The sequence below is a fragment of the Rhinopithecus roxellana genome, chromosome 8 (assembly GCF_007565055.1).
Source record: "Rhinopithecus roxellana isolate Shanxi Qingling chromosome 8, ASM756505v1, whole genome shotgun sequence".
Classification (NCBI taxonomy): Eukaryota; Metazoa; Chordata; class Mammalia; order Primates; family Cercopithecidae; genus Rhinopithecus; species Rhinopithecus roxellana.
The window spans coordinates 144112473-144127357 of NC_044556.1; the positions used below are offsets into that span (position 1 = coordinate 144112473).

Genomic DNA, 14885 nt, shown 5'->3' on the forward strand with positions numbered 1-14885 from the left:
ATGACTTGAATACAAGGGAGCATACAGAGCATGGATATGGTGGACAAAGGGAGAATTCGTTTCTGGAGCAGGATGGAGGATAATGATGTGAGATTTCATCATGCTACTCAGAACACTGTTTGATTTGAAATTTCTAAATTGTTTATTTCTGGAACTTTCTACCTAATATTTTTGGACTATAATTGATTGCAGGTAACTGAAACTGTGGAAAGCAAAGCTGTAGATAATGGGGAACTACTGTAGATAGAAGCAAAACAAATACTGAATAAAAATAAGTTCCTGTGATTTAGTCAAAGCATTTCTGATGAGTGTCAGAGAAGACAGTCACATGTTGACAATTGAGGAGGAAAGCTGGGGACAGCAGAAAATTATGCTTGCATCTTATGACAGGATATTACATTTGCTTCACTTGCTCCTTATGTCTGAGACATATTGAATGTTCCTTAATATGTCTTTGTTCCCCCAAGCAAGTGTGCCTTGACCCAGTTACAGAACATTTTGTGGCAATTTTAGATGAAGGGTTGAGAGAGAGGGTCATGGGACGGAGATAGTAACAGAAAATCTAATTTACTTTGTAGATCTTCATGCTTGTTCCAAGACTTCTGGCATAGTATTGATATAGTTTTGCTTAGCCCGAGTCTTTATTTTAGCTTGAGAAATAGCATTTATTAAAAGGTAATAGCTTCACTGGGCTGATCTTTGGTGAAAGATTTTATTTGAAAATAGGGATTAATCTAGTCAAACTTAATTCATAAAGTGCTAAAAAAAAAGCAATAATTATAGACACTGTTCAATTTAACATAAGCAAAATGATGTTATTGGGTTGTGACTTTATGGAAGAGCTCTTGTGAGGTACTTTGGGGAATAAAATACTTTTACTAAAAAAGCAAAAACAAAATCCCATAACCTACTGTTAAAACAATGACGTTGACCCAGCGCAGTGGCTCATGCCTGCAATCCCAGCACTTGGGAGGCCGAGGTGTGCAAATCACAAGGTCAGACCTCCTGGCTAACACAGTAAAACCCCTTCTCTACTAAAAATACAAAAAAAATTAGCCGGGCGTGGTGGTGGGCACCTGTAGTCCCAGCTACTTGAGAGGCTGAGGCAGGAGAATGACATGAACCCAGGAGGTGGAGCTTGCAGTTAGCCGAGATCGTGACACTGTACTGCAGCCTGGGTGACTCCGGTCTCTAAACAAACAAACAAACAACAACAAAAATCTTGTCTCTCTCTCTCTCTCTCTTTTTTTTTTTTACTTAAAGTGATCTTAAGTAATTCACATTTATCTCCAATCTCCAAATAACTAGATGTACACAGAATCTTAACATGGCAAAGAAGATAGAGCCTGTGCATTTTGACTTGGAAGATATCACACACATACACTTACTAAAATTCATACCCGAGCTGAGAAAGCTTCAGAATTGTGCTAAGAAGTGAAAACTGACACTCAAATTGGTAGGCAAAAGAAGTTCGCTGAAGTTATTTGTTTTAGGGAGGTAGAAAAGTATTTTTCAAATTTTGCTATTCCTAGAATCACCTAAGATCTTGGTAAAAATGCAGATTCTGATTCAATAGGTCTGAGATGGCACCTGAGTCTGTGTGTCAGATTTCCAGGCAGGGGCAGTGCTGCTGGCCTGAGGACCGTACTTTGCGTAGGAAGGGACTATAGGAAAACTCATCTATGCATATCCTAGGATTAAGTCCTAGTTCCATTTATTAGCTGATGTGCCTTGGGCAACTCTGAATCTCTCTGATCTCTAGTTTGTTTATCAATAAAACAGAACACAGAACCTATTTAATAGGAAAAATAGAAACATAACAAAATATAGATAATTTTTTTGCATTACCTCTGTGAACCATGTCAATAACTATAAAAGTAAATGCTATTTGAGATTAAGTAAAATTATATATAGCATTATTATCATTTACTATTTTTGATGGGATGTGGCCATTTTTGGCAAGAATCTGTTGAATTCTTCCAGATACAGGAAAAAGTTGAATTATATATTAATTTGGATGGAAATAACTGAGAGCCACAATAATCACAGACCTTCATCTAGAGCCATTGTAAAATGTGGACCTGACTAGCAACTCAAGCTTCAATTGGGAACTTGTTAGAAATGCAGATACCCAGGCCCTCAGCCATACTGAATCAGGGGCAGCCCAGCAGTCTGTGATTCAACAATCCCTCCAAGTGACTCTGATACGTGCTACCATATGAGAGCCACTGATGAAGGGAAAGAAATTGCAAACCTATGAGGGTTCTGTGGTTGTGGAGTTAGGAAACCAGTTCTGGCTATGTGCCCCAAAGTGACCTGATTCCATTCTCTTAGTCCAGCTCTACACATCAATAAATGATTCAGCTCAGAAACTATTAAATATGCATTACTAATGAAATAGCGAGATGTTAAATAATCAGGAGCCCAGGCAAAAAGTGTGACTGGGATGGATGCAGGGCAGAGATTAATAGAAAAGAGTAATAGGAAAATTTGGTAGAATCTAGGGGGTCAAGGGAAGCTGATCTGAAGATAATCAGATCAGTGGCAAGCATCTGAAATATTTAAAAATTAACAGGCACAATATATTTATTTGTAGTTCTCTGCCATATACACAGTAATAAAGTATAAATCGATTATTGTTACTCTGGCAAAGGAAGCTTTAAAAAAAATCACAATTTTCTAGCAATATTTGAGTGTCAAGAATAATACATACTGAAATATCCATAAATGCAGGAGCCTTCAGTGCACCAGGGGAAAAATAATTCTTAAAAGATTGTAGATGAGTATAGTTATTAGAAGATTCAACTACTGATGCACCTGTATATTTGAGTCTGTGATATCTGCGTTTTAATCTCTCTCTCAAGTTTTTGAAATCTGAGTTTGTCACACACTGCTTTCAATAAGGCATCTACTTATATCTGTCTATCTCCACCCACAAGGCATGACATTGTAAACAGACATTTCTTAAAATAGAAAAAAGAAAGCCAGTTTTATGAAAGATGATGTAATGTCTCTTGGTTTTCCTAACAGAATGTTTTGCATTTCAACAGGGTCTAAGAAATCAGTGACTATTATTGTGTACAAGCAGTGATTTGAGATAAACTATGTAAACCAAATATTTTAAGGTTTTTATATTTGGTTTGAATCAGGTTAGTGGGGGAGAAAGAGAAGGGGAAGAAAATAATGGCATATAAACACTGTTTTGTCCATATTCACTGAGTTTTAGAAGGGGATGCTGTATCTGTCTTAATTAAACAGGCATCATAACCATTTTTGCATGTGGCCCAGTGTGAACAACCTATGTGAGCCATTTGTTCAGTCAGGGGAGATACAGACTCAGGTCTGTTCTGTGCAGGTTGGGGCAAGGTCACTACTGTTTGCCTATTTCTAATCACTGAAGAGAACTCAAAGCACTGACTATGGTTGTGAGACTAGAAAGAACCAAGTTAAAATTATGCCTTATATCTTCAGCACAATGTCCCCCTTCTATAATTTTCCTTGGTGTTATATCTTGCATTTTTCTAAAAGGGAAAAAGAGAGAGTGAAAGAGCAAAAACCTAATTATTGAAACTCTCTGTCCTCAAACTCTTTTCTGAAACTTGCTCTAAGGATGAGGGGTATTTTTCAGGCCTCACAAAAGTATGCCCTTTCTTCCTTGGCCTACATGAATGAGAATTTTCCTCTTTCTAGTAAAGAAGAGAGACTTCTTATGAATGAGGCTTTTTAGGGAGGGGGAAGGGGGTTGTCTGAAATCTTGTGTTTATACATAAAAAAATCACAGCCAGTTTAACTTAATTTATTACTTTATGAATTTCACTTTACTGCATTAGTTGTATTAATTTTATACATGACTAGACAATAAGGCCAAAATTCAATGCCTTTATTTTTATTTTTAAAATCTATTTCTGGCATGTTGACTGGCACTCAGTGAATGAATAAACAGTTAAACAAATCAATGAATTCAATGATTCTTAAAATGACATTGTAGAGTTAGTGAGTGATGGAACTGTTTTGAAATAAAAATTGTGGCAGACTGGGAGAAATTGAAAATTACACTGTTTGGAGCTGCAATGAATATTGTAGTAAGTATTTGTTGAATGAATATGAATTAAATTGGATTCTATCCATTGTTTCACCAAAGAGGAAACAAAGCACAAAAGATATTGACTGATTTTCTGATGGTTCTATGTCTAGTTAGTCAAATAACTGGTACTGGAATACATTTTTGAAATACTCTTTTTATAGACAATTTCAAATATTTTTTAAAAGTCCAGGAGATATTATAACAAACTCCATGTTTTCATCAGCAACATCAAACATTTTAAATTCATAGCCAGTATTGTTTTATCAATACCCACCCCTACGCATTGCTGTCTCAACATTATTTTTATGAAAATACCAATAAACATATAATTTTATTTCTAAGTGTTTCAGTATGTACCTGTAAATGGTAGAGGCAAAAGATACATGATACCATAAGCTATCACTATTACATTTTAATGTCACATCTTGATAATTTCTTAATGTCATTTAATATCCAGTCAGTGTTCACATTTCCTTGGTTATCTTATACATTTTTTAACTGTTTAGTTGTTTGGACTGGGATTCAAATAAAGTCCATGCATTGTGATTGCTTATATCTCTTACCTATCTTTTAGTCTATAAGTTCTGCTATCTACACCATCTCTTTCTCTCTTTGTGTTTTTTCAGTTGTTGTTGTTCAGAAAACCAGGTGTATTAGTTAGAATTCTCCAGAGAAACTAAAACAATAGGAGATAGATAGATAGATAGATAGATAGATAGATAGATAGATAGATAGATAGATAAAGAAGTGATTTATTATGGGAATTGATCTATGGGATTATGGAGACCAAAAAGTCCCATGATATGCTATCTATAAGCTGCAGACCCAGAAAAGCATATGATACAATTCTTCAGGCTTGGTCTGAAGGTCTGAGGATGCTGAGAGGCATGGGGTTGCAGGTGGAAGGAAATGGTATAAATCCTGGAGTTAGAAGAAGGCCCGAGAACCAGGAGCTTCGATATCCCAGAGTAGGAGAAGATAGATGTCCCAGCTCATAGAGAGACAGAATTTGCTCTGTCTACCCAATTTTTCTTTTATTTGGGACCTCAAGGAATTGGAGGATACTTATCCACATGGGTGAGAGTAGATATTTTTAACTCAGACTACTGATTCTAGGCTCTTCCAGAAACACCTATAGCGAAACAACCAGAAATAATGTTTTACTAACTGTCTTAACATCCCATAGCCCAGTTAAGGTGAGACAGAAAGCTAACCATCACACCAGGTAATTTGTTCTGTTTTCCCAAGTCTGGACTTTGCTTATTGTCTAGAATACAATTTTCTAATATAAAAATTGTCATGTAGACCTATTTTGTTTTTTAAAAAATTTGGATAAATGATACAGATATATTGAAAAATACGTCCATAATGTATGCATTTTAAATTTTGAAAAGTTGTTCACATCATATTTATTTTTTATTGGAAAAAAATTAGAAAAGCCTTCCAAAATAACATCTCAAGAAAGTTTCCCACAGGATTCGTTAAATGACCTTATTAAATTTCTAAAGTGTTTGTTTTTCTTCATTATCTTTGATACTTGGATTAAAACCAATTTTTAATTAATGCAGAAAAATACAAATCAGAACTGTGACAGGAACTTTCATAATGCTTAAGTGTTTCTTTACTGATTAGAGCAAATCCAAAGCAGTTATATTAATTTTTATAATTGTTCAGTTTTTTAATTAAACATTTAGAATATAAACCAAATGGATATTTTTTAAAAACCCAGACACATATGATCTTATATAATCAAACTCTAACTACTACTTGCTGGTGACATTTCTGAATTCAAAAGCATCATTATTTGACCTCTCTGATTTATATAACTGGTCTAACTTCAGATTTTATCTCTGTAGGCTTCTGGGAATACTTTTAGAGATTCACAGTGAAAAATCAGAGTCAATGCATGAATTTCTACTTTATTGCATAAAAACAAAGGGACTATAAAATGTGTTCAAAGAGTAGAGATGGAAAATACAGAAATATAGATCACACATAACTTGAATCAATTGATTCATCTAAATTATAGTAATATCTAAACAATTGATGCTACATTGAAGATTCTTTTATTTATATTTATATATTTTTTTGAGACAACGTCTTGCTCTGATGCCAAGGCAGGAGTGCAGTAGCGCAATCTTGGCTCACTGCAAACTCCACCTCCCAGGTGGGAAATTCTCCTGCCTCAGCCTCCCGAGTAGCTGCTGCGATTACAGGTGCCTGCCACCAAGCCCGGCTAATTTTAGTTTTTTTTTCTTTTCTTTTCTTTTTTTTTTTTTTTTTCAGTAGAGGGCATTTTACCATGTTGGCCAGGCTGGACTCCGACTCCTGACCTCAAGTGATCTGCCTGCCTTGGCCTCCCAAAGTGCTGGAATTACAGGCAGGAACCACTGAGCCCAAACTCAAGATCCATTTAAAAAGTTATCTCCTTTATTAGAGATTTCCATTCCCCTCTTGCTCTTTTGTTGACCTGAGTTTCCTCCGGGCACTTTAATTTCTGCAGTTGTGAGAACAGCTGCATCTTAAACAGAGCCATCAGAGAACTACAGAGGAAGCTACATTTGATTACTTTTCATGAGACAGAGTTAAGAGGGAAAGCTGGGTGAAGAGTATATGAGGACTCTCTGAACTATATTTGCAAATTTTCCATAAATCTAAAACTATTCCAAAAGAAAATTAGGAAACTTGGGTTTTATTAATTACTTCTAAGTAGCCAAAGGCTCTAGATGGCCGATTTAAGCATTGAAGCTTTAAAAATTACTATAGCAATTTTGAATTCGTTATGTTCCTTTCTGAAATTAAATTATTACTTAATTCTTTTCTAGTGAGTCTGGATTCTTAGTTTTACCCTGTCTACAGTCTTACACACGGCAATTCCATTTTCCATAAGACATCCAGAGGCATCTTACTAAATAGCAACACTTTTTGGACTTCCGTTCAAATATAAAAGATACAACACACAAATTTCTCTTCCTTCCTCTTTCTCTTCTCTCATCCTGCAGAATCCCACAGAACATGGATGACCACCATCACACTGTTTATGATGCTGTATTGCACTTGACTGCTCATTTGTCATCCTTTTAATGTGGTAAATATTATGGACATAGGGGCCGTTTGTCACTGTTTTCCCAGCATCTCCTGTAGTATCCTACGTATAAGGAGAAAACAATGAATGATGATGGTTGTTGAATGAAAAACTTATGACATCATAATTATTGGAATTTACTGAAGAATGTAGGATTATATCACACAAAATCCTGTGCTTTTTAAACCAGTGGGTTTTCATGTTTTAGTTCTGTACACTGTTCTGTTTGTCATTTGTCTCTTCTTGATCTTCTGTACCTGCCTGTTTATATGCCTGTTGTAGCTATATCTTCTTCTGATTTGATGATTTTCATATAATTTTTGCTTTCTTCTCAAAAGAATATGCGACTATTCTATTTGAGGCTAGAATTGTTTGATTCTAACTACATTAACTAATTCTATTAAAGAGCTGATTGATTAAATGCTGTTTAATTTTATAATACTATTGGTGTGATGTATCTTCCTTGAATTCTTATTTTCAATCCAATCATCCATTGTTTTTACATTATTTAATAGCTTTATAATAAAACAATAATTACTTTTCTAGAACAAACTGCTATCATGTACTATAAGCATGAGCTTACTAAAATAGGCTTAACCATGTCTGTTTTAATGTTAAAAGCAAAACAAAACCAACAAAAACTTTAAAAATTAACAAAGATAAGTAAAAAAAATTTCACCAGAAAACTCTCGTCTTATTTATGGAAAGATTAGTACATCAAATTATGTTCTATCAAATAATCAGAATATTTGTGTAATAAAAATCAGAAAGATTTTTTTCTAGAATTCATAATGTCCAATTTTTAAAAAGTGAAACCATGTGAATGTTGAATATTTTTTTCCTAACTCATAGATGAGGAAACTGGTACATGAGAAACTATTTGTATTCAACTCCTGATTTTGACCATTTTTAGTTATAATACCACCCCTTTTGGTTAACTCTGTTTTTAAGGCAGTAATTATTTAATTCTCCTCTCCTCAATACTTTTTTTTTTCAAATAGAAAACCCTCACACTGATGTGCTTTATCACACAATAGATTTAGCTGTGGTTTTCTTGTGAGGCTCTCGTGTTCTTGATGGTACCATGAGACTGACATTTATCTTCTCATTTTCCTTCTTAAACGTTCTCAGCAGAGTGCCTTGGACTGACAAACTGAAATACATTTTGATTAGGCAACATGAGCAGAAGGAGTGTGGGGAGAGAACTGTATAAATCTGTTTTACTCAACCTTGAAGAAATGTTAAGTGTTAATTCCCTGCATCAAATAAAGTACACCAAGTATATATGCAGCATTCCTGAGAGCTTCCTAATGAACTGAAAAAACAAACAATCTGAGGTGGGAAGAAATACATTTCATCAACCCCCTGAGCAGCAATGATTTGCCTCAGCTTGTCATACATACTTGATTCTGATTAAAATAAGGCAAATGAACTAGTTGAATCTTTCTTGATAAAGAAATTGCATTTGTTGTTAGTAGAATTTCAAATTTCACGTAATATGGAATCTGTATGTTGATTGTTGTTATGGAGACTAGCAAGGTGCTGAAACTATTGAGCTGAGGAGCATATTTTAGTGACTATAACTGGTTTGAGAATTGGTTGCTTTTAAGTGACCCAAATGACCATGGTCATGAGATTGGATATGAGAAGCCTGGATAAAGAGGCATTCAAACTTGTAATTAAAATAAAAGCTTCCTCAAATTGCTCCACTTCTTTTCAACATTTCTTATAGTTAGATTAGGAAACACTATGATGGTGTCTGATGTTTCAAGTAAGAAGGTACTGCACTGTTGGAGAAAAAGGCAATGCAGTGATTTCTAGAGTAACAGCCTGTGCTACAAAAAAGAGATGAAGGACATTAAGATAAACAGGGACAGGGATGAATAAGTAGAGGACAAAGGATTTTTAGGGTAATGCAACTGTTATTTGTGATACTTTAATGACGGCTACATGTCATTATACATTTCTCCAAACCTATGGAATGCACAACACCAAGAGTGAACACTAAATTTAAACCATGGACTTTGAATGATGATGTTTCAATGTAGACTCATCAACTGTATAAACAAAACAAAACAGAAAAATAAAAAACCATGTACCACTCTGTGGGGGATGTCAATAATAGGGGAGGCTGTGCGTGTGTGCGGACAGGTGCTACATGGAAACTCTGTACCTTCCTCTCAATTTTCTTCCTAATATTGCTCTAAAAATTAAGCCTATTTAGAATGCACTTATTACTTTTCAGTAGAACTTCTATAAACAAAAAAGTTGGAGAGAGTTCCCAGGCCCGCTTGGTTTTGCTATTCACGCTGTGAGTCTGAGTAGAAGGCCATTTGGAGGCTTGTTTACATACTCTAGGGTGGCAATTAACAAAATAGCTTCCCAGGTTGTGAAGCTAGTTGGCATCTACTGGGTACAGAGTAAGTTTTGAGAAATGATCTATACATGATTTTAACCAAAACTCTATTCTGCCCACATGATAAATTGAGATGATTTTGTATTTAGTAAAATACTTTATGTTTCAGAGAGCAAGTTCAACATATAATCTCATATGATGTTCACAAGAACTATGTTTAGGTATGAGTATCCTCACTTTATTGATGAGGTTCACAAAATTTGTCACTTGCTAAATAACTAGGACATAAAACCTGACTTTCTGATTTTAAATCCAGAGGTATTCTGGATTCATTTTGCTGCTTGAATTTTTACCTGATGTCATAATGGAAGTCACCCTGATGGAAAGCATCTTCTAGCAGTCAGACAAAATATCTACTCCTATATTCTGTTATTGACTCTTGCAACTTGCAAGCAAGTGGCTTTTCCTCTTTATGATCATAGATGGACACATATGCATTTCAAACCCCATGTCATACACCGTGATAAAAAAAAAATTTTAGCCTGGTGCAATAGGTCATGCCTGTAATCCTAGCACTTTGGGAGGCTGAGGCAGGTGGATTGCTTGAGCCCAGGAGTACAAGACCAGCCTGGGCAACTTAGCAAAATCCTATCTCTACTATATATATGTGTGTGTGTATATATATGTGTATATATATGTATAAATTTAAAAATTAGCTGAGTGTGGTAGCACATGACTGTAGTCTCATACTTGAGAGGCTGAGATAAGAGAATCGCTTGAGTCTGGGATATTGAGGCTGAAATGAGCTGAGATTGTGCCACTGCACTCCAGTCTGGGCAACAGAGTGAGGCCCTGCCTCAAAATCAAAACAAAAAACCCAACTATATATTAATATATAGTGGGGCCTTCTATCATTCCATCCTCTAATGTCATGCTAGGATTGTTTTTTGTGTGAGATCAAGTAATTCCCTTCCCTTTGTGTAATTTGGTTATGAAATCATTGATTTCTGGTTATAGATTTTGGAATGTTGAGGATTGTGCTAAAGAAAAATATTTAATCGTTATATACTTTTTATTGGAAGAAACCAACATGTTTTGTCAGTGGAATAATATTATTATAATCAATGCTTACTTATTGAGCTATAAATAGCTCATCCTTTTCAGGAGAAATGTGACATTTTATTTTTATGACATATAATATGTTATGGGCCATTTTAATTACCTGCCTATCCCACTCTGCACTACTCCCAAGGTTTAATTCAATTTAGTTAATACCTCTATCTTTAGGAGAGATATTTTATATTATGAAGATACATATTCTCCCTAAGTTAATAAAGTCTATAGTGTCAATGCAATATCAATAGCATTTCCAAATAGAATTGTTTTTTAAAAATAAAAAAAGTTAGACTGAAATGTATATACAAAAGTGGCTGGGAAAGAGGAGTAATGCAGGCAGAGAATGGTCTTATTAAATGTTGAATTGTATTTTAAAGCTATAGGATCTTTGGCACTGGTGCAGATAGTGACTCAGCAGAGCAGAGTAGTCCAGGAACCCACATGTGTATTTGTGTATGTGAGGTGACATTTCAATTCAATAGCTGAAGTTGGGATAACAGTGGCTTATGTGGACAAGTAAAGATGGATCTCAGTTCTTACAAGTGAGACTTTTGCTTTTTCACTTATACTGTCTTGTCCTACTTCACATTTTTATTGTGTTTGTGTTTTATTTTTATAGTAAAAATTGTTTATTTTTTAAAAAGCTAATGACCTCATAATTTGACTCCCTTCTGTTGTGTTAATATCCACTAACTGCTGTTACGTGAAAATGAGTGATTTGCTATTCTAATGTTTTGCCCTGTGTATTTTGCTCTATGTAAACCTTGACTATTTATTTTTAAACACAGACCTTTATGTTGATTACAACATATTTTGCTTAAAAAACGCAAGACTCTCAATCAGGTGCTTTTGACAGGTAGTTTTAATCCCCTAATTTCCTTATCTTGCTTCTTATTGACTTCTTGTTCCACTTTAAATCTCTGATTTTATAAAACTCAGTTCTCTCTTGTGATGCAATACTTGTGACCTTCATTACTGGCAAAGAAGATTCTGCTTACCATTTGATCTGCAGATTTGTGGGTTCCTTATCTGAGCTGAGCTTCTTACAGCTATGACTCAGTTGTCAATGTGGTACAACTTCCACTTCATTAAAGTCTGGATGCCACTGGCAGCACTTCAGAACCACTATGTCTTCATCAAATAATGATTTGAAATGAACTTGCATAACTGAGATTGTTCTAGGATATCAAGATACCTGAATCCTTATGGAGAAAAAACTTCCTAGAAATAAAATATTACCTGCCTGTATATTGGTGATATAAAGCGGTGCTTTACATACCTTACATACCTCTAATTTATCCTATAATGGATTTTATATAAAATAGGATAATTTCTTTAGGGAGGGATGTATGCATGTATGTATATGTGAATTTATGTATATTTGTATACACATATATGTGTATTTACACACAAAATATACACACATCACCTAAAAAACTAGGTTATGTAAGATGCTTAATAATATTTTTTTTTTTTTTTTTTTTTGAGACGGAGTCTCGCTCTGTCGCCCAGGCTGGAGTGCAGTGGCCGGATCTCAGCTCACTGCAAGCTCCGCCTCCCGGGTTTACGCCATTCTCTCGCCTCAGCCTCCCGAGTAGCTGGGACTACAGGCGCCCGCCATCTCGCCCGGCTAATTTTTTGTATTTTTTTAGTAGAGACGGGGTTTCACCGTGTTAGCCAGGATGGTCTCGATCTCCTGACCTCGTGATCCGCCCGTCTCGGCCTCCCAAAGTGCTGGGATTACAGGCTTGAGCCACCGCGCCCGGCCGGCATGATCTTGACTTACTGCAACCTCCGACTCCCTGGCTCAAGTGATTCTCCTGCCTCAGGCTCCTGAGTAGCTGGGATTATAGGCACATGCCACCATACCCAGCTAATTTTTGTATTTTTAGTAGAGATGGAGTTTTACCACGTTGGCCAGGAGGGTCTCCATCTCCTGACCTCACGATCCGCCCGCCTCAGCCTCCCAAAGTGCTGGGATTTTGGGTGTGAGCCACCATGCCCAGCCAATAAATATTTATTATAAAAATGGAATACAAAATAGACTAGTAGCTTATAGTAGGATTCTCACCACAACTCAGAATTGTTATGCTGGGAATTTACATGGTTGTATTTAACTACTTAACTCTCACATTTACTATTTCGTTATCATTCTTTCTTGTTTCCTTCATCTAAGCTACCACCTCAGTGGGCTTTTTCAGTTGTAGGAAAGGAAACGGAATAAAAATGCCGCTGGGAAATTTTAACCTTTCTGTAAGACCTCTAGATGACATGAACCTCTAGTGGATAAAGGCTGACACAAGGCAAATAAATGTTTCAGACTGAATTGAGGATAAAGTAAGGTCTACTGCTCCTAGTAGATGTAAGCTTCATATGGATTTATCTACCACAGAAAAGCAAATCTACCTTCAAAATCCTTAATAAATATAGATGAATTTTTTAAACTAAAAGTTATGTGTTCATTGCTGAATAGCAAAAGAAAAACATCTAAAACTGAATGTCTGGTAAAACAACCTATTTCAAAATATTTAGGAATTATGAAGTTACATGTAGTAATGGATATTTATTCTGTACCCTATGTAATAACAAACAGCACCTATGAAGTGAAATGTAAGATTGGACTTTCTAGCTTATTAGTTCTAAATATCAATGTGGCTTGCATTTCTACCAATAATTTTAACTGTATAAATGTTATTTTTATAAGAATATACTAAATTTTATACTTGATATTTCTTTACAATATCCTAGTTGAAAAGATTATCTTCACAAGATTCAAGATTCTTTAAGTGGATAGTATTACAAAAAAGTGCAAATTGTGTAAGTATAATTTGTAACTTTGTGACCAGAACACGGTCTAACACAGATATGTACTTATTAATTTTGTTTTAACAAAATCACTGAGACTGCATCCTCCCAGAGGAAGAGAAGAACAATCATCAATGGCAAATGGCATTTGCAGTGAAGCAGCACCAAGAGCCAGCTTCACGCTGGGGAGGGAACGCTACACCTCCTTCTGATTTCCAGTGCTCTACACTAGCAATCCCCAACCTTTTTGGCACTCGGGACCAGTTTTGTGGAAGACAACTTTTCCAAGGACCAGGGTGTGGGGATGGTTTTGGGAAGAAACTGTTTCACTTCAGCTCATCAGGTATTAGAATCTCATAAGGAGCATATAACCTAGATCCTTTGCATGTGCAGTTCACAATAGGGTTTGAGCTCCGATGAGAATCTAATGCCACTGCTGATCAGACAGTAAGTGAAACTGGTGGTAATGCTCGCTTGCCTGCCATTCATTTCCTGCTATGCAGCCTGGTTCCTAACAGGCCATGGACAGGTACTGATCTGCTGCCCTGGGGTTGGGGACCTCTGCTCTACACATTCAGAGAAATTTCTCTAGTAATGAACTGTAGAAATGATCCCTGAAAGCATTGTCTTTACTTACTAATTTTTGTTGAATAAATCAATACATCCTTATATTTGTGGTTGAACAGTCAGTGAATAAGTAAGTACTTGGCATTTTCACTGCTAAGTATTATATGCTGTTAGGATACAAAAAAGAATAAAGTGTGGCCCTTGTTTCCAGTTCGGAGCAAAACCATATAGACATGAAAAGATTTGATGAGGAATAGCTTTTAAAAAATATTAATCAGTATAAATAATAGATGAATTTTACATTTCTTATCTTTTCTTCCCATTCATCATTACATTAGTTGTCATTATTATTTATGTTCATGTAAATGAATTAGTTCATGTATCAGATGTAGTCTTTGATTTTAAAAGGTTCTAGTTGGGCCCTACTAGTTGTAATCCTAGACTGTATGCACAAGTGAAAAATAGTATGTACTATATACAAGTAAGTGAAAAAAATACTTTTCCTGGATATTCTAAAGTTAGACTTCATAACTGAGGATGCTTCGGGAGAGGCTTAGGCCAGCTCATTCTTAGATGAAGAATATTCAACTTATAGGGAGAAAAGAAATATTTCAAACCTTGGTAGCCTAGAAGTAAAGCAGGCTAGAAAACTTGGTTTTTCTTTCTGTGTTTTTAATCTAAATTTCAAACCTGGATAGGACCACTTTGATGTGAGTAGAGATCAAGCATTTACATGGCAAGCAAAGAAATCAAGAGTCATTTGTCCATGTGTTGAGGACCCCACCTGTGTCAAGTATTCCTTGTATTAAGGATAGGGAGGGAAAGAGGTTGTTCTTCAGGCAGTTGCACCCACAATTCAGGACTAATGCACC

At 35.6% G+C, this 14885-nt stretch overlaps 2 pseudogenes; both read right to left on the reverse strand.

The window, feature by feature from the left end:
• Positions 1–13534: 13534 nt before the first annotated feature.
• On the reverse strand, positions 13535–13725 carry LOC115899321 (annotated as a pseudogene).
• Positions 13726–13989: 264 nt separating this feature from the next.
• On the reverse strand, positions 13990–14076 carry LOC115899323 (annotated as a pseudogene).
• Positions 14077–14885: the final 809 nt, after the last annotated feature.